Here is a 21,834-nt window from a genome sequence, read left to right on the forward strand (position 1 = left end):
GCTGATGCCAGTGTATGTTTCACAGAAGGTCTTAACGCACATCTCATCCCCTTCTTTATCCATCAGAACCACTTTTATTTACCCATAGGGAAGGTTTCAAGGCTCAGCTCTTCATTCTGGATTTTGCTTCAGGAATGAAGAGTTTGGTTCAACAAATAAATCCCATTTTTTCTCTTTCATGAATATTAGAGCAAACCAAAAGGGGAGAAAAACTATCTACAAGCAAACTGAGCCTCCAAGCTACATAAGTCAAAATAGCATCAGCATTTAACTGTCTTATTTTGGTAAAGCATCTTCTTGATTCATACTAAGGGGCTGATTCACATTTGTATCATCACAGTTTCATGCTATTCTCATCACACTGACACTGAAATACATCAATTAGGGTTGGGAGAAAACAATGCTGAAGGAAAGGTGGGTATCACCAGCTCAGAACAGTTCAAATCAGATCCTCTTAATGCATATTGGGAACTGCTGCTGGTAGCTACACTCGTACATACTCATAAGTATTGAAGGATTTGATGCAGCTCCCCTCTGCACCCCCAGGTTGGTAAGAGTTTTCTATCAGGCCAAAAGAAGCAGGTTTTAAAATGACAATTTCTCCAACCACGTGAAGTATTTCAGAAGATACAGTCATACAAAATCAATGATTTTCCTACAGGTAGCAGCTTCTTCAGTTAACATCAATGAGCATCACGGGGAGAAGGTGTAAGCAAGATGCAACAGGAACTCTGATTTCAAAACTGAAAAGCACTCATGGCTCCCATGGCATATTATAAACAACAATATTACCCAAGAAGGCATCAGCCCCGGAACAATTCAAACTTAAACACAGCGATAAAAAGCATGAAAACACTGAATTTATGAAGACATCAGAAGACTCCCATCGGAATGGGTGACTCTGAGTATCTGCATAGCTAAAGAGGAGCAGATGTCCTCCTACAAAGGGGCCTGATAAATTCAACTGCTCCTTTCTGCGACCTGCCATATCCTGCTCACCCTCTTCATCTACCAACATATGGTTTGTACAGAGCTCATGGCCCTCGATCTGTTGTAAAAACATATTAAGCTTGGTAATCTGTACATGTTTTAACACATGCACAAATGTAAAGTGCTCAGATGCCTCATTGATCAGAAAATTAGAAACACTTTCTAACAAATACCATAAGGTTTTAAGGAAAATGTGTCTACTGACAGAAATACTAATCAAATATCTCTTCAAAGTCTATAAAATTCAGGGGTAAAACCAATTGTATAAAGTGACATAATTCCCTGACCAAACACTTCTCATAGAATCACCAAATGGTCTGGGTTGGAAGGGACCTTCAAAGCTCATCTAGTTCAACCCCTCTGCAACGAGCAGGAACATCTCCAAGGAGATCAGGTTGCCCAGAACCACATCCAGCCTGGTCTTGAATGTCTCCAGTGCTTCAGAGCCTGCAGTCCATAGGATGCTCTTTCCCCCAACAAGTACTTTCCTTTCTACTGCAGCACATCACAACCCACACCCACACCTCTCAATGTGATGTTCACAGAGAGATTGATGGGATGTTTTCCACATAATTCTAGACAAACATTTTTCTTCCTAGCAGTGAGGTGTAAAGGTGATCCCAGCCAAGTCCTGAATGCATCTTGTCCTTCTGAAGAGCGTGCATTAAACCAATGACTTTGTCCCAGAATCCCAGACTGGTTTGGGTTGGAAGGACCCTAAAGATCGTCCAGTTCCAACCCCCTGTCACGGGCAGGGACACCTTCCACTAGAGCAGGTTGCTCCAAGCCCCTGTGTCCAACCTGGCCTTGAACACTGCCAGGGATGGGGCAGCCACAGCTTCTCTGGGCACCCTGTGCCAGTGTCCCAACCTCACAATAAAGAATTTCTTCCTTACATCTAATCTAAATCTTCCCACATGCAGATTATTGAACTGGAGAACTACGAATCACGCCTGTGCTACATCAGCCACCACAGAGGAGAGCTCACTCCATATGAAGGACTCAAGGCTCAAGGGACTAAATGGAAAATGATTTGTAGATCTGGACAGGTTTTTGGTCAAACTCCTCAATATTCTCCTTAAATCATCCTAAGAGCATTTGCAAACGTACCTGCAGATGCATTTATCTTCACCCAAAACCCAGTTCTCCAAAACAATGAGATGTTTGTTGCCTATGGAGAGACAGCAGACAATACTTGGAAAGTAAGTAACAAAGCCTCAGTTTTTCCATCGTGGTTCACTGGTCACAGTCAGGTTTTTCCAATGGGTTTCTTGCCAGAAGCAGAGCAAAAAAGGTGCAATTCAGCCAAGTGCTTCAAAGGAAAGTTTTCATTTGCTTTGTAGGTTTATTTCTAGGAGGTTTACAACCCATCTCCACTAATAAACAGCTTTATTAAAGAAAAGAGAAACTAACTTTTAGGAGCAGATGAAAGAAGAAAATTGCTTAAAGGCCAAAATTGCTTCCCCTTTTCCTGCCACCAGTCTTTGAGCTTCGATTTATTTCCAGCCTGGGTAGATGTGAGTGGCAAAAGCTGGGAAATTAAACCCATTTCTGCTCCGTGTGAGTAGCACAGCTCTTGCTTCTCTCTGTCCCTAACTTTCTGAAGTCTGCAGAGCACACCCCACACATGTTTCTTGCTTGAGGCCCCAATTAAAGTAGCAAGAGCTAAACACAGAGCTAATCCTATAGCGACACAAATACCCAGAGCAGACAGCCTCTCCTTCAGTGTGTGATTGCAATGGCTAGAATAAAACCTCTTAAATGTGGGCGTTTTAATTGAGATAGAAGAGAAAGACAGATAATACGGGCTTTAGAGGACTATCAGAAACACCTAACAATGAATCAAAATGAGGATGACTGGAAAAAAGGATCCTTATAACCCACAAGATTCACCCTTTCTCTCTAAAGACATAAATAAATCCAGAATTCTACATAAGGAACCTTCTTTGTTGCCCACAATGATGTGGAAGATCCCGCACACTCAAGACATCTCAGACATCCCAGAATGGATCCAGCAATGTCCCACACTCACCAGTCCCTTTCCAGACTCACCAGCTTTCATTCTCATTTCCAGATCTTCAAACTCAGCTGTGATAGCAAATAACCTTCTTCCCTTCCTCAACCTTGTGCTTTCTCACAGTCAGAAACATACTCCAAAGCCAAGTTTGATGGAAATATGACCACATCCCTCAACACACTCCAGATCAGGCTTTAATGCCTAAGTGCTACTAAAGCAAGCAAGTTATCTTTACCATATTCACATTCTTTGCATCCCATTGTCCTACCTAGCAGATAACAAGGCTGCAGAGGGTTACGTGATTCCATAAATGAGAAGGAAGCAGATGCAGACACACAGTATCAGCCTCACCCCCAAGAAGCAATTAGAGTTTGCTCACTCCTGCACCTCCCAAAACATTCAATATATCCAAGTGTGCCACTAGGGAAGCCTGTAATGTCCCTGAACTCATTTACTTAGTCCAGCAGTTGATTCCCCCCTCCCATCCTCCTCTCCAAACAATTCTTGTAGTAAAGGTTTTCTGCAGAGAAAAGAGAACAAATTTTGCCCAGGAAGGTGGAAATCTTGGCAAAAGCATCTGTGTGATTAAATCAGCCTGTGTGAGGTTTCCAATTCCTCCTTTCATTAGGCAGCAGTGGGCTGCCTGTCTTCAGAGATGTGTATACAGTGGCAGAAAAGCTTTCTAGTGGTTTTGCTGATGCCATCCTCCTCCTCCTCCTAAAAATAACCAACTGAGGCTATTCCTGCAGGATGCCTTTCACACACCGCGTGAATAGCTGATGTGAAATAGCTCCTGCATACCCAAACATATAGAAAGCTTTATAACCCTGCACGGGAAAGGATTTATTTAACCAGAATGAAAAAGAAACTGAACAGGAGACAAGTATCTTCCTATACAAGTGGGAATTCCAAGCAGCTGAGTGAGATGTAAATTATATTTGTTTTTAACGTGTGGGCTTAGTTGGAAAAGGGCCGAGTTAAAAACAGCCCCTTTCCCCGTTCAGCCCATCTGCTGTGTGCACGTGCATGTGTACTCAACCAGATTTGATGACTAAGGGTGGTCACAAACCATCTTTCAGTTTTTCTCTGGAAGTTATTTTCTACTAAATCTATTTGTTTTCATGAGAAGAAGCCATTTCCTCCATGAAAAGCTGATGTTTTGTGGAAAACGAATGTACACACCTGAAAACAGAAACATTTCAACCAACTGGAAATTGAATCGAGATGCCCCATTTTTTACTACTTCTAATTCACACGTTCCATGATGTGATGAGATCTGATCCCAGTAGATTCTCCTAGGATGCTCAATGGTGGCTCAACCACAAGGCAAAAGGTTTTAGCACCTAACCAACATCTGGACTCTTTACCATGTCTGATGGATCACCGAAATCATCAAATCATAGAATGGTTTGGATTGGAAGGGACATTAAAGCTCATCTAGTTCCAACCAGAATGGCAAAGCCAAGCTCTATTTTCTCTTATGCTCCAGCACCAGCATTACTTCCCCCGAGTGAATATACCCCCTGATGCAGACTGGGCTGAAAGGCATTGCTGAGACACTAATGGAAAGACAAAAGGTATCAAAACAGGAACCAGAGACAGAATTATTTGCTCCTGGAAGGGATGGAAAGCAACAAACTCCAGGAGGAGTTAATCTGCAAGACCTGTGATTGCAAAAAAACACATTTTATTTTTAAAATATGGGATGTGCTGGATTATTGACAGCTTAAAAAGCACTGAAAACCTGATGTACAAATCACTCCATTATCATTTTACCATTTGATTGTTATTCATGTTTGTACTTTTCAAATGCTTGAGCAAGAAATAGGAAGAAGAGTCTCCAGACAGGTTGTTATTACTTTTATGCCCAAAGCGTGACTGCTTAGAGTACACCAGTAGTAACTGAATTGTGATTTTGAAAAATTATTTACAAGTCTTTTATATATGTGGTTTTTTTCTTAACACTTCCTGGGTGTGCAACCTAAACCGAGTGTAAAATGCTGAAATATCTCCCTCTGAGCAGAAATCCATTCTGAAAAACAAGTGCAAAACCAGAAGAGATACAAGTGCTGCAGTGGCAGTTGGTCATCTGTGCCATTCTTGGTCACACCATGAAGCACTCCCAGCTTTTCAGAGAATCCCAGAGTGGTTTGGGTTGAAGCGAGCTTAAAGCTCCTCCAGCTCCAACCCCCTGCCACGGGCAGGGACACCTTCCACTAGAGCAGGTTGCTCCAAGCCCCTGTGTCCAACCTGGCCTTGAACACTGCCAGGGATGGGGCAGCCACAGCTTCTCTGGGCACCCTGTGCCAGCGCCTCAGCACCCTCATAGTAAAGAATGTCTTTAGAATACACCAGAATTCCTAACATCCCAGAACAGGAACCAGGCATTCTAACTAAGCCATCTTTGTGCTGTCCCAACCGTCCCAGTCATCATCTGTCCCTGTCCCCCCAAAAAAATTCCAACCATATTTCAGACTTGGATAATCAAGTCAAGTTGCTTGAAAATAAAGAGAGAAATAAATCAATCACTTGCCAGTCTTGAGTAATTTTGTCACTTGAGCCCTGACCAGCTCTACAACCTTCATGTACACCCATTACTACCACACTCCTTCACTATGCTTGGACAGATAATCCAAACACATTCTGAGAGGTTTAAAACCCAAACCCCAAACCAGCCTTAAGTAGATTACTTGAGTTACAGAGCAGAAAGCTTGCCCCAGACTGGATTTTGCTAACCAGTATAAAAGCAAGAACAGGTATCCCGACAGCCAGCAAATCCCATGTTGACAGGACATGGGATCGTTCGCAGCTTTCACTGTCCACACCTCCAAGTGATGCTTCAGATTGAGCTAACACAGCTCTACATTCCTCACTGCTGGTCTCATTACATTCAGCTCCCAGTGCTAAGCACGTTGTTAAGCACTGTAATTCTTTCTTTATTAGATCCAGGTATATAAATGGCATCCGAGGGAGCACTGAACATTTTGGTCATTATTTCTTCACTCGAGCTGTGTTCATCTGCCTGCTGAGATGTTGATCACCAACTTACCCCACACCCCCGTGGGACCCATTATTTATCTTATTACATTTTACAGTGTGGAGTAAATAAATAGCATTAAAGTGCTAAATTTATTCATTGAAATGGTTTGTCTTCGCATATTGGAGCCATTTCTTAAATCAAGGAAGTGCTGTTAATAGGCACTCAATGAAGATGTGCAACACATTCATTTCAATATGGCTGTAATAAAGCAAGCCTGCTCTGAACTGATGATATTTCACACGTGGGGAGAAGGACAGTGGCACTTTAATATCTCCACTTCCTCAGATCACCTCTATCACATGCAGCCCAAGAGGGCTGTATTAATTATTATGGTGTCATTGCTAAGAAATTAATTTCAGTCATTATTAGAGTGTGCCCATTAAGCTTGGCTGCTTGAGAGATGGGCTCAGATAGTCCTACACACCGGGAGGAAATATAAGCCTGGTGAAAACTAGGCAGTGATACCACCATGGCCATCTCAAAACATTTTGCAATCATTATGCAATTAGCCACAGCATTAGCAGGTAGGACACCTACTTGGTCCTTCTGCTGTATTAGACCTACTGCAAAGCAAAACTAAGCCTCCTTTAACTGCTCTTACATTATACAAGTCACCAGGGTGAAATTTATACTGGAATGGACTATTTAAAGCTTTACGTACTGTGCACGAAGACATTACACAAGTTATTCTCCTTTAAAGCAAATATTACTTCAACAAATGTTGGTCTGCCAAGAATTAGGCACTAGGATTCCTATTTCTCCTCTCCACCCACTCTGGGGATTAAACAGTATTTAGACTATACAACTGACATTGCATTTTTCATTATAACTTTATTTTTGACCTCTAAAGTGCCCAAGCCTAAGAAAAGAACAATTTCCTCCACACAAATAGTCATCTCATAGCTGTATTTAAGAAGAGCTGTTCTTTAGAGCTAGCAGCATGATGTTGCTTTGTCTCTTATGCCATTGTTAGTAATCCGTATTATTAAAGTGATTATCATATAATCATAGAACGGTTTGGGTTGGATGGGACCTTAAAGCTCCTCCAGCTCCAACCCCCTGCCACGGGCAGGGACACCTTCCACTAGAGCAGGTTGCTCCAAGCCCCTGTGTCCAACTCGCCTTGAACACTGTCAGGGATGGGGCAGCCACAGCTTCTCTGGGCACCCTGTGCCAGCGCCTCAGCACCCTCACAGAGAAGAGCTTCTGCCTCAGAGCTCATCTCAATCTATCCTCTATTTCGAAACCAAACAACTTCATGCACACGTGCCAAGAGTGTTACCAGCAGATATACAGATAAGCCATGAGGAAAAAAGTAAGACAACAAACTGTCATACCAAGTGATGGAAAGGAAAGGTTATATTCATTTATTTCTCAGCCAACAGTGGACAAATTGCTTTGCCCTTCTTCACACTTATTCATGTGATGTATTTATAGCTAGCAATCACAATCCCTCCCTTCAGACTTAGTTTTGCTTCCTAATTAAATTCAGGAGAGGTGGCAAGAAATGAAATTGTCACAACTGAGCCAAACCTGTACAGAGAGGGCTTTTATTCTCTCTTTCTCTTGTGAAGAGGTCTTCAGCTTAGAGACAAGGTACAGGCAGGACATTTCTGCCATGACTTGTCCTGCTGACAGATGGGCAGTATCACTCTAAGCCTTGCTAGATACCTCCGTCAGAAGTTGGCTGCTCCAGGAAAACCCAGGGATTGAAATGATCAAGAAAACTTCTCCTTCTTCCTAAATACACCAAAAATCAACCCCAGTCTACAGAAAGTTTACGTTTAATCTGTGTTGATGCCCACAAAAAGTAGATAATATAATAAAAAGCAGTTTATTAGAGCTAATCCTCAAAGAGCAAGACAGAATAAAGATGAAAGGGTAGCTGAGAAGAGGACAGCCAGCTGAGGACTGAAAAAGGAGGTGTTGTCAATATGTTGTTACAGAAGTGAGTGAAGCAATGCCATTCCAGAAGCATCCCTCTTGTCCAGCTCCAACCATTTCTCTCAACATGACAAAGTAAAATAACATTTATACATGTTAATTAATTTTTTCAAAGGTCAGGTCAGTGTTTTCAGTAACATGTGTTGGGGGGAACCAAATACATCTCAGCATCAGGTCGCTATGGGACAGCAGTGATATTAAAGAGGAGGAGCTGCAACTCTTCCAGAGGTGAATTTGTTACTGAAATGCAGCCAAGGAAATACAAACTGGCCACCCTCTCAGTAATCTATGACTTAAACCGTATTGATTTAAGCATAAAGATAATAATAATAATAAATTACCCAAATAATTCTAGTAAATAGGATCACTTAGTAGCTTTGGATACTTTGATTAGAGAAGTCTAAGGGATAACTGTGAACTCAACACAAGCTTTGCCAGTTCTTCTGCCTTTAAAGTAGAGATAAAAAGCTTAGTGGAGACTTTTACCTTTTCCTCTATGCTTTTCTGTCCCCTCTTTTCCACAGACACACACATTTCAATACATTTAAATGCCTTATGAAAAAAATAATTGGTATTGAATGTAAGAGTCTGCAATGTGGTCTTGAAAGAAGACTGTAGGTTCCACCAAAACTAGACTCACAACACCACACTATGGCAAACCAAACAAAAATATGCTTCTATTTTCAAGGGCATTGAAATCTCTATGTTGTAATAAAATTAATGACAATTGCCCATTTCCTTTCATGATTCTACTGCACTAATCCTTTGAGGAGCTTAGAAATAGCGATTCATAGCCCAAGAAGAGTGTCAGATCTCTATAAACAACATCAACTCACGATTCGAAGGAACACGTGTAAACGCAATGCACCCAATCTCAAGATAACATAAATGTTATTAGATCCATTAAGTTTCAAGCCTCCTCCAAATTCCTCCACATTTTCAAAGCTCCTTTATATACAATTAACATTTCAGTTTATAACGTCCAGCCCTTTGCAGACTGGCTTATCAAAATGCTTTAATTTTTGCCCTAGAATCACAAGCATCAACTCGATGTTGAGGCAACAGAGGAAGTGACTGAATAAAAAGTAGAAATAAGAAGTTTGAGGTAAATGGTAGATCATAGAATCACAGAATAGTTTAGGTTGGAAGAGACCTTCAAAACCCATCTAGTCATGTAGCTACTTATGTCCCACTTGGGACTTAAAGCAAGGAAACTCGTTACCCTGAGACTGACATAGTCTAAGCTTAACCAAAGAGTTCTTGTAAGGTTTATCAACATCAGAATCTTGGATTCTTTACCTAGGAGACATTATTTGCATGTCATCACATAATTATGACACACACACACTTCATCACCTTCTTTGGTGAACACTGAAATCAGGGAAATTCTAGCATCAATGACAAAAATCAGTGGTTTTAAAAAACACCCACAAAGCTGAAAGACTTCATGTAGATGGAAAACGGGAAGCAGGATAATTAGGTCATGTCCTGGCTGCCATTCATTTCACTAAGCAGAGAATCAGATTGTGCTCTCTCTTTCATATACAATTCAGAAGTACATTCATACTGTACTTACCCGTGGATGGAATTTAACTGTGGGAATAGATACTCCCACCTCTTTGACATGCAAAGCAAGAGCAAATTTCTCCCTGTAGTTATAAATATCCTAAAGGACAATGCGCAGATTTCATTATCTGTTGAGCTTTTGTCCTTGTGCATGAGATGAGAATGTGACTGTCCGGTCAATACTGTGACAAGCCCTTGCCAAGGCTCATACCTACAGACATGTGCTCCTGACTACTTGTGCTTCACTTCAGATTCTTGTCCCTCATCTATGAGACAGGAGGAGAAAGAACAGGGTGTGATGGAAAGTGCAATAAGAAAGAAGTTGGCTAAAAAACCCCAACCTCATTTAAAGCAGTGTCGCAAAGTTCTAGTCACCTGCCTCCATAGGGTGAACAAGGTTTGTTTTGTGGATATTTAAACAAAACTGCCCTGGCCCAGATCCTAAACTAACACTTTGTCCATCCTCTTAAAAAACAACACATTCCCATGAGGTTTTGCCTGCTGACGTGCCATGGATTCAACAGGCAAGGCTCCGTGGCACTGAAAATAATGGGGATTGGGAAACAAACCCCCAAAGCATCAATGATCAGGTCTTCTAGGCTAAAAAGATGACAAGAACTTAAGCTGTGTCTTACTTTGTAACCTCTAACATTAAAAACATCAGTAACATCTCAAGGGGAGGACAGAAGAGAACCAACCCTCTCATTTAATCTTTCCATGCAGACCTGCTCCAGGGCCTCTTGTTCCCATTCACACCTTCAGACCTGAATTTTCCTGGTTTTCTGCTACAGTTCTGCAGCAGCAACTGAATGCAGGAGAACCTCAGTGCTCTGCATCTGCTGGGTGATGCTCTCCTTGAAACCACCTCCCTCTTCTAACTATACCTCACATATTCCTGGGGGACTGCTGATGTGGTCTAAGAACCTCCCTGAGGACTCTAGGAAATAGCTGGTTTGACTCTCACACTAACAAAGCTCAGCAGCCCCAATAACCCATGAATATAAATCTTCTTAATTCATCCTGCTCTGGATTTTATAAAAGATAGACCAGACTGTACCAGCACTTCGTCATTGCAGTGACTTATATTTTAATAAACACAATCCAGTCATTCTTAGGTTGTTTTTCAAAGACTTAATAGTGTTCTCAGTGCAACTGAGAAATTCTTCTATGGAAATGCCCCAAAAAAAGGCACAGTAATACATGAAAGGAGAGCACAGCACCTTTTTGGCCTGTATATTGTGGTGCTATTTGTTACACAGCAAATGGCCAAAGAAAGGAATAACAACCTAAGCATGGCAGCTGAAGTACAGTAAGTCATGAAAGGCAGTGATTTTCCAGCTGAGGAACACTGACTGTCTCTGCTGACACCACAGGGAAGCTGAAATAACACAAAGGCCTGCGGACACCATCTCAACATACCCATCCCCATGCACGAGCCAACTCTAACTCCTGCCCCAGAAGGATCCCTTGAAGCATGCTGGCTTCATCTATGTCCATAAACCGATGTCCCCTATTAAAACCCAAGTGACACTGAAGTCACGCACCCCATGCCAACGATTCAGTACAAGTGCCTTTTGGGCCAACAGTGTTTTTGAGATGCTACATGAGAGAGATAACCCTGGAGCTTGAAACTTCACATCCTCCTACACCCCTTGGCCTCCTCTATACACCTCCCAGATCAATATCGATGGAGCTGAACAAAGGAAAGAGCCACAATACACTTTGTAATGATGAACACTAATGGCCTGTGACACAACTGCTCTCTCTGGGGTGGCTTGTCATGCAAGGTGGGAATTTATTCCCTAACTTTGTCATGACATGGAGATCAAAAACGTCAAAAGATTTAGTGTAAAAAGCACCTCCAGGCTAAGTTTAAGGTGACTTCTATGTTCTTGTTTTGCTTTGCTTTTTCATCTCCATATATTTTGCTTCTAAAGGGGGATACTGCACATACAACTATAAACCCAAATGCCGCAAGGAAAGGACTCCCACTAACAAGCCCCCAACCACTGGTTCCTGTGGCTGCACTGTGGTTCTCTGTCTTCTTCTTGAGGGGATACCTACTGGTTCTGTATCTTTCACAGAATTACACTATCTTTCTTATTGTGCAATTATTTTACTAAATCATAGAAACAGTTCTCAAAAAGAGCAACGAAATGACAAGACACACGAGATGGAAGAATTCAAACATATGGTTTAAATGTCACAACCAGCAATGATCGGCACAGTAAAAGCCATCAGAAACTGGCAAAAACTGTAAAAGTGCTCCATATAATTAGGTATTTAATGAGGACACCAAAGCATTACTAATGGATCATTTCAAATTTGGGAATTCAAAGCATATAAACTAAATCAAAACCTTTCTATTTCTGTATCATTATGTGCAAAAAATTAATCGATGAAAATAACTTCTTCTGAACCACAGTTTTAATACCCTTGGGTAGCAGCACCTCCTTGTAGCTGAGAATCTGAGAATAAAGGTCTAAATAAAGCTCCCAAAATCCATCTCTCATAGAGAAAGGAACAGAAAGGGAATATCTGATCTAGTGGAGGGTGTTCCTGACCATGGCTGGGGGTTGGAACTGGATGATCTGAAGGTCCTTTCCAACCCAAACCATTCTATGCTCTGCTTCAGTGCTTACTTTGGAGCAGCAAAGGTCCTGGTGGAGATGGAATTAGAGTGCTATTGCAGTGTGGCTTCAACGTGGACCTTGAGCAGAAGAAGCTGCGACAGAAGGAAATCTCTGCCAGTGAATGTGGCTCTAAAAGGAGTTTGCTGGAATGGCTAAATTGGATGGGTAAGGAAAACGCACGTGATGGAATAGCTGTGAGAAGCTTCTAAGGCTAGAACAAACGCTCCTGCTCTCAGAGATGAGTGATGAAGGATTCCTACCTGGATGGTGCTGGTTGAGCAACCTTAAGACAAACCCTATACTACTACATATTACCTTATTTACCTCCTACTTAATTAGTCTCCTCTTTGTCAAATTGCCCCATTTAACAATCCAGAAGTTCCTAATTAGAAACTAAGGAATAAATCCATGGAAAGGGCACTCATTTATAAACAGAAGTAAATCACATCATTTAGCATTCACTTCAGTTTCACAAAGAACAAGAGAAACAGTGCAACTACAGTCCTTCCATGGGCAATTCAAAATGCTACTTCACTAAAATAACAGTGTTTGGAGACTACCTGTAAAAAGAGAGGTGAAACAATGTAGAAACACAATGAATTAAAAGGTCTGATGTGCTAAAGTTGGTACGTCTGAAATCAACAAGTTTAAGCAAAGCTTATCTAACCATTCCTAAAAGGCCTGCATCTCAGATGAAATCAAGCTTCAAAATGTATCCTTGAGGATCTGGGTATAAAAAGACTTTCTAGGAGCAGAACATGTTCTGGCAGAGCACGGAACTGAACCTCAAACTCCAAAATTCACCATTTCTTTGCAGCCACAACTATAAAGCTACGAATGGGTTAAATCCCAGCAGTTCTGTACAACATCCGACTGCCCTACTTACTTGAAGAAGCAGCAAAAAAATATCATTCCACTGAAATTCCAAAGGGGGAACTCCAGTGTGAAGATCTATGAAGTGACAACCACTAATGACTTCTGACAATTTGACTTATTTCTGTGTTGAGCTGCTGGGACTCGCCACCAAACACAAGGAAGTCTTTGAAAACACCCGTTAGCAACACTGACACAATCTTCTATCCCAGCCAGGCTCTTCGTGTCTGACGCTAATTCCATCCAGAAAGAGATTTACGCCTATTAAGTTCTATAAAAATCTACTGTCAGCTCCAGTTATCCCAGTTTGATGTTGTATGAAAAGGAAAACAACGTGTTTTAAATTGCCTTTAAGATTTGGCAAGCCACCTGAAACACAAGACAAGTCTCTGACAACATCTACCTGAACTTCAGGAATTGAAAAGAATGGTAAGAAAGATTTTATTTCATCTACTTTTTGGAAGAAGAGAAATGTCATCACTGTCACAATACTGCCCTTTTCATCTTTTTTTTTTTGGAAACATGGTAAATTAGAAGAACATTTGTTAAATTAAATGCTATGGGCTAGGGGAAATTCTGGGTCCTGATTTTAGAAGGTTACAATGATGTGAGACCCATCATGAAGCTACCAATACACATTTGCTTCTGTGAAGAAAACCAAAATGCAATCATTTAGACCTCCAAATCAAAAATCTAGGCTAAAAATAAAGATGATATTTTAATTCAGCTTTCATCTGGTGCTTTGTTACCCAAATAGATTTCATATCTGAATGGGTGTGGAATTTGACTTATCAATGGGGGATACTTGCATAGCACCACAGACTGGTTTGGGTCAGAAGGGGCCTTAAAGCTCCTCCAGTTCCAACCCCTGCCACGGGCAGGGACACCTTCCACTAGAGCAGGTTGCTCCAAGCCCCTGTGTCCAACCTGGCCTTGAACACTGCCAGGGATGGGGCAGCCACAGCTTCTCTGGGCACCCTGTGCCAGCGCCTCAGCACCCTCACAGGGAAGAGCTTCTGCCTCAGAGCTCATCTCAATCTCCCCTCTGGCAGGTTAAAGCCATTCCCCTTGGCCTGTCCCTACAGGCCCTTGTCCAAAGCCTCTCTCCAGGTTTCCTGGAGCCCCGTTAGGCACTGGAGCTGCTCTAAGGTCTCCCCTTCAGGAGCCTTCTCTTCTCCAGGCTGCCCCAGCCCAGCTCTCTCAGCCTGGCTCCAGAGCAGAGCTGCTCCAGCCCTCGCAGCAGCTCCGGGGCCTCCTCTGGCCTCGCTCCAGCAGCTCCACGTCCCTCTTGTGCTGTTGCCCCAGAGCTGGATCAGGACTGCAGGGGGGGTCTCCCCAGAGCGCAGCAGAGGAGGAGAATCCCCTCCCTTGACCTGCTGCTCACGCTCTGGGGGTGCAGCCCAGCACATGGGGGGTGTTTCTGAGCTGGAGCACACGTTCCTTCTATCTTACATCAGGCTCTGCCCCACCAAGGATGGAATGAATGTGAAAAGGTGGCAGTTCACTGGTGTCAATCCTTATGAATCTAGAATATTGCCATGAATTATAATCAATTTCTGCAGCAGTAACAGGATTGTGCACGTGATTGCATCAAAATTCAACTTTGCTGATTAAACATCTTCAGGAATTTGGTTTTTCTGCATTGGAATTGTAACAGTAGGTAAAGGTCATCATGAGCCACGCTTCCATTCATTACATTTCAGGCACTTTTTTCTCTCCCTCCCCCTTTCTTTGCCAGACTAAGCACAGGACTGAAGCAACTGAGCATGCAAATTTGGCAGATCAGCCTCCCCTCTTTCATTTGCATCTGTTGATTCATTTGTGAGTGTAGATAAAGTCAAGGTGAATTGAAACTTCTGCCTTTCTAAACAACTTTGCCCCATCTACCATTTAGCACCATCATTTGTCACTCAGAATTAGGGACAATGCTATCTAAGCAAGGTTTTCTCTCCTACTACAGCAAAGCCAAAATGCATAGTAATTCCTTTGGGTTTGAACACAAAGAGTCTTTCTGGAGAGCACTTTATGCAGGATGCAGAATACTTTTTAAAGCAGGTATATGTGCAGGGAACTCAAATAGCTTTTATTTATCAGCCCTCCAGGCATGTTCCTCATTCTGCCAAGTTTTTGGGATGGTTGAAGGGCACAGGAAGTATTTATGGAGGAAAGAAAACCTCACCCAGTTCATTTTGTTTACCTGCCTGATTTGATTGGCATTTAAATATGATATTGTGCTCTCACTAGCTATTGCCTTCGATTCAAAGAACTTAGCTACATTACTTCCAACACTGTATTTTGCACGTGGTTAAATGCTTGATGGTAGGTAATTACAACACATTATCAGAATAACTCTACTACTGCATACACCACATTACAAATGACAACCAGCAATTAAACCCATTACTGCTTGTCATCAAACTAACCAGAAAAAAAACACTTAACTATTGGCCTGGGCGTACCTAAACCTGATAATAAGTACCCATTCTGCTTACTCAAGCAATAGTTCCCAGTCCTTGACAACTTCTATTTGGGTTTTTACTACAGAAGAGGTGCCAAACTTTCTTTAGGAGGCTCTTGAGGGAGGCATGTGGCAGATTTCCTCCCATCAGACAACAGAAAATGGGCATTTCACATAGAATCATAGAATAGAATCATAGAACAGTTAGGGTTGCAAAGGACCTTAAGATCATCCAGTTCCAACCCCCTGCCATGGACAGGGACACCTCACACTAGACCATGTCATGCAAGACTCCGTTCATCCTGGCCTTGAACACTGCCAGGAATGTGCCTCTTGTGTGACCGGACACGTGCCAGCAGCAGGGACTTTTGGGGGAAAAAGGCAGATGAGTGGAGACTGAATGAACTTCAGCAGCAGCAGATCATGGAGGTGACAAGTTTGGCACCTATTCCATAAAAGAAATAATAAGCCAGATGAGACCTCACTGACCCAGTAGAGACCTCAGAGCAACTTCCAGTATCTAAAGGGGGCCCAGAAGGATGTTGGAGAGGGACTCTTCATCAGGGACTATGATGATGGGATAAGGGATGATGGGTTCAAACTGAAACAGAGAAGATTTTGGTTAGATAGGCAGAAGCTCTTCCCTGTGAGGGTGCTGAGGCGCTGGCACAGGGTGCCCAGAGAAGCTGTGGCTGCCCCATCCCTGGCAGTGTTCAAGGCCAGGTTGGACACCGGGGCTTGGAGCAACCTGCTCTAGTGGAACGTGTCCCTGCCCGTGGCAGGGGTTGGAGCTGGATGAGCTTTAAGGTCTCTTCCAACACAAACCATCCTGTGATTCTATGAATGGGAAGCTGAAAACACTCCCAAAATACTCGAAGTGTCATGAAGAACTACGAATAATCCTGCCTGGGAAGGAGCTGAAATAGTAATCTAGGAGCCACACAAAGGAGAATGAACTAAATACCAATGTTAAGAAGAGATAACAACTGGCAATCTAGAGATTTCTTGCAATTAATTCACTTCTATTATTTTTAACATCAATTTGCCTTCAGTTCAGATTAACAATTTCCATATGTACAGGCCCAGCCTGATTTTCAGAGTGAATTGCAAGACCCATTTTCATTAAAACCAATTACAGGGTGTGTATCAGGAGGGATGACTTTCACAGTGAGGAATGGATTGCAGCGATAAATTGCGGAGCCCTGCAAAATGAAATGAAGAATGAGTCTAGACTGAAGACTTGTAGCAAAAGAGGGTGGTTTTATTTCCCTCCCTGTAGTATTAGAGAACTTCAGAGCATTTCAGTTTTCCTACTTTAGGCAGTACTTTTGATTTCTGTGCTATGAACTCTCCACTCTGACCACCCACGAGACCACAGCTCTCCATGGCTGTCACTCACCCTCCTCCAAAAGCAGCAGAATAGCATCTTTCTTCTGAGAGCTCTGGAGACCTAGTAGAGGGGAACCAAACCTGACACTTCCCAATATTTCTCCCTTCTTGTTGTATTTGGTGTTATTTCTAGAAGGTCTCCAATTTTTCTTTGTATGTGGAACGATTACATCTTGTGTTTACTGAACTAGCTACCAGCTTCAGGACTAAGAATGATCAACTTGGGTATCCCAAACCCAAGAAACAGACAATTTTTAAGGGATCTGCACTTACTTAGCAATGTTAATTGACCTTTTGGAGTGCAAACATTCATATATTCTCTTTTTTGTTTGCAAACACCACTCTCTTACTTCTACTGCAGAGACCCGATCTACTTGAAGATGTCCCTGCTCATTGCAGAGGAGTTGGGCTAGATGAGCTTTGAAGGTCCCTTCCAACCCAAACTATTCTATGACTCTGTAACCAGTTTACTGAAAAGAGTCTCCAAAAACTCTTTGCTATGAAATTGTTCCCTGTGAGGGTGCTGAGGCGCTGGCACAGGGTGCCCAGAGAAGCTGTGGCTGCCCCATCCCTGGCAGTGTTCAAGGCCAGGTTGGACACAGGGGCTTGGAGCAACCTGCTCTAGTGGAAGGTGTCCCTGCCCGTGGCAGGGGGTTGGAGCTGGATGATCTTAACGTCCTTTCCAACCCAAACCATTCTATGATGAAGAAATGAGCTAAAACCACTTGGTTGCCTTGATGAACACAATATGCTTTAGAAGTGATTCATTACCATGGAATTGAATTAACACTGTTTTCAGCTCTTCAGCCTAAATTCTTGCAATGTCAAAATCTCTATGTTCCTTCAGGGCGCATTTTGTCCGAAGGAAAGGAGGAGCTGGAGACATGTGAGATTTCTGACAGGCTGTTGATTTTCCATAAGGATGAAGCATGTTTGGAAACTCAAAACTTGACTGATCTGCTGAAGCCCGTTTTCTGACAGACAATATAAAATCAATGGATCACATATTAAGAGAGGGGTTTTTTTTGTCCTGTAAAGAGTTTTTCTTTAGGGGGGTGGTGGGGAGGGATTGCTTTATTTTCTGTCATTGAAAATGAACAGTCTTACCTTAAGGTTTTGATAAACTGTCATCTTTAATCAGACACACACAGTAAGACTGTCAGTTCTCATAAAGCATTGGGGGATAGAAAAAACAGGCACAAAATGTAAAGCTGTTCCCCATCCCTTTCCTGTGCCCCGTTTCTGCGATGGCCTCAGTCAGAACTAAACCTTTTCTTTGCAGTGTGACAACAAGAAGCTTTTCTGCAATGTGTCTTTATAATTCAGACTTTATGAGAGCTTGTCAAAGAGAAAAGAGTGAGGATTTGCCTGCAAGAAACATTCATCCCTGCTGTTGACAGATATAAAGTACTAAATGTCAACAGCAAGGGACTCGTCAACTCAATGTCTTCTAAACACTCATTAAACCAGAGTTGGGGGGAGGAGGAAAGAATTCAGTAGGTGGGTGCCAAATTGTTCCTTTGAGATTTTGATTCAGGTCAATTGAAGTAAACAGCGAGTGTAGGAAAAGCTGCATCAAGCATCTGTCACACTCAGGGATGAGTATTAATAACTCCAAAATAAAGATGGGGTTATTAAGCATCACGGTGACTCCCGGCACCGTAATGAGAAGCAGGAGTTGAGATCTCCTGATTTGAGCCCCATTTGACTCTCCACACCGCAGAGCCTGAACCACCTTTAGGTTAGATATAAGGAAGTCAGAGTTAGGTTAGATAGAAGGCAGTTCTTCCCTGTGAGGGTGCTGAGGCGCTGGCACAGACTTTTCCCAGAGAAGCTGTGGCTGCCCCATCCCTGGCAGTGTTCAAGGCCAGGTTGGACACAGGGGCTTGGAGCAACCTGCTCTAGTGGAAGGTGTCCCTGCCCGTGGCAGGGGGTTGGAGCTGGAGGAGCTTTAAGGTCCCTTCCAACACAAATCGTTCTATGATTCTATCTCCCTGCCTCACAGCATCCCTCTGTAAAGGGAAGGTATTGTCTCCCTTGCAGAAGTGAGATTTAGATGAACTAAGTGATATTTCTTCCTCTCTTTTAAAATCAGGGGTATGTCTGAAGGTAAGACTTCAGCCAGTATTCACAAAATCTGGATGGCTGCATTTTTAAGGGGACAATAACTGTAAAAATTTCCAAATAATGTTTTCCTGGGTACATAACATCTCAGACTTTTCTTTTTTTAACTTAACCCCTTATCCCCTGAACATTATTCAATCTGACATACAAACTTCAAGCAGTCAATATTGTAAGTTCCTTCTCCCAGCTTGAGCCAGTTTTACTCATTTCTCTAAAATCAAGTATTTCAGGTTTGATTTCTAAAAGCTGAAGACATCGACTCTCATTATTTAGCACAATCTGTGCTCTAGGATCATTTGACATTTTCCATCTACTTCACTAATAATCTATACCCTTTAGACTGATAAAATACCACTTTCCTTAGCATACATGGTATCATTTAACATAGTCTAAACATAATAAATGTAACTAATAAACTAATTTAATTTTCACACTCCTTTTGCTTCCCAAATAACACATTCCTCATACCATGAAATACTGATTTTATAGTACACAGCTACAAGATATTACAGCATATGTTAAAATCAAATTAGTTGTTCATTACTATAGCTGGACAAATATACCAATAAAAGAGGTTATCAGTGAAGTACCGATATATATAACTGGGTTCTTAGTTCTATGCTTAGTTTTCTATCAATCACAGCTCTGCAGTCACAAACACTGCTCAGATGCAGCAGCACTTGATGCTCACAATAACCAAAGGACTCAGATACTCCATAGGAACCATTGACAACTTTGCCATCCCCTTCCAACACCTTCAAAATCAACAGAAGGTTTAAATTCTACATACAGCACCTTTTATCTTGGTATATCCTGAATAAAATAGACATGATTATTCCCAAAGCATGGAAAGCTAAAACATCACTGCTAATACACACATCCCTGCATGTACATACATATTCTACATGTTGTGCACCTCCATCCCAAGGACAGGGTACCAGTGGAGTCTGAAATGTGACCTTCAGTGATTGAGAGCTCATTGCCACCAGTTGGTAAGGACCATGCTGATATCAACAGGCAGCAGAAGTAAATTACTATCCTTGATTATTCCCCACAGCATTTGTTTTGTTCATTGAAAGAGCAATCACTCTTTTATCAGCATTAACATAACTGGAAGAAACAGGAAATCCTCAAAATGCTAGCAAGTAAAAAGCCTACTGCTTCGAATGATGGAGACCAGTATAAATTAACATCACCATTTAACTGTTAAATTCAAATGCCAAATCATTACCTGCTCTTTCAAACCCCACTCTGACCAATCCAACATACCAAGAATTAGCAAACTGCAGTGCTTTGGACCATGCACACGTCAGAGCACTAAACTTCATTCTCTACATCCCAACCAACATCAGCAGAGTCAGATCAGTAATTTTGCCTTTCCTTCTCCCCCCTTTTTTTTTGGTACTTTAATACATCCACACTTTGCTTTTCACTTTCTCCCTCCCCAGACTTTGAAATCAAAGGCAGTGATTAGAACATCACTGACACGTTTCAGTTCATCCCACCTGGTGAAGGGGGAGATCCCCAAGATAGACAAGCCCACTAGACAGAGAGGCAAAGGCTGCCAAGTCAGTTTAGCCTCCCTAGTCCACTCCACAAGGACACAAGCTTGCTTAGAAGCAACTGCTTCTTCCAAATCAATGAACACTTGGCTTTCTCCTCCATCCTACAATCCTTTTAATTGCTGCTTGATCTTAATGAAGTGTGGCTGATATTAATGAATGGATACCCTCACGGCCTTAATACCCAACATCCAAACAATGTTCAACTGAGTTAGCATCAGTGGCGCTTTCAGGATTCCAGATGCCCTCATCCCCTCCATCCCCAGTCCCTCCTGTCCCTCCCCCTCCAGGCTCAAGACTGCAGACATCTGTTCTTCAATAGTCTGATAATAAACAGACTCTATAAAGCATATGTAAAACGATTATTACCCTGAAGAGCCAAGTGCCTTTCAAACGCCAGCTGAAACAAATACACATGAAAAAGAGAAAGAAATCCCCACCAAACAAATGTTACAACAGACATCACTCAGGCTGTTTGATATTCCACAATGCAAAGGCTTCACATTGATCCTGCATGTTCCCTTCCTCCAACGGGAGACGTCAGTCCACACACCAGTAACACCAGTAACACCGGCGCTTCCACGATCCAAGCAGATGCCGGTTGGCGGTGAAGGATGAAGAAAGCAACTGGACTCTTTTGGTAACTTTTATACTTTGACACCTCCTGCCAAATGTAATTAAGGAATATCAGATGTGTATCCCTCTTCAATTTGGAAGTGCAATTAGTTTTCGTATGTAGTTAGTAAAACCTATTCCCAGGAATCATCTCTACTAGAATACCCACTTGTCTTCCAAACCCTCACTATTCATTTAGCCCGTGTGTGGTGGTGTCATTAAGCCCTGGTAATTAAGCTGGGGCTTGGTGAGTCTCAGTTGTCCTAGTGGAAATGAGGGACTTGTATCCCAAAGGACAGCACATCTCACTTCCCAACTCTGGCTCATTGCTCTAAATGAGTCTGAGGGAAGGAAGACTTTGAAAACCATTTGTATCTATCTGCCTTTAGACTCTCCATGGTGCTAAGTTAAGAGTTTCTCTAACCAACCTTTGGTTACTGGAGATATGGGGATTAATTCACAGCCCTCTGAAACGCTGTTGACTCTGTTCTTCAGAAGAATCTGGAGCCATGCTCAATCTCAGCTTGTAAATAAGAAAGGATCCAAATAAGATTATTATAAGCAGTGGAACGCTGTGATTGTGCAAGTCTCTGATGTGAGAGACAATGACACTTTCCATATCG

The 21,834-nt window shown here is 42.3% G+C and overlaps 1 protein-coding gene and 1 long non-coding RNA gene across 3 annotated transcripts in view; both read right to left on the reverse strand.

The window, feature by feature from the left end:
• Positions 1-21,834, reverse strand: part of EXOC4 (exocyst complex component 4) — a 396,577-nt gene that overhangs the window by 177,336 nt on the left and 197,407 nt on the right. The window lies entirely within an intron of this gene.
• LOC115605783 lies at positions 11,383-18,847 on the reverse strand. The gene is made up of 2 exons (XR_003990723.1): positions 18,807-18,847; positions 11,383-12,095 (listed from the first exon to the last, which is right to left on the reverse strand). It is a non-coding gene; the product is annotated as an uncharacterized LOC115605783 (long non-coding RNA).

Source organism: Strigops habroptila, chromosome 3 (assembly GCF_004027225.2).
Source record: "Strigops habroptila isolate Jane chromosome 3, bStrHab1.2.pri, whole genome shotgun sequence".
In the NCBI taxonomy this organism is placed as follows: Eukaryota; Metazoa; Chordata; class Aves; order Psittaciformes; family Psittacidae; genus Strigops; species Strigops habroptila.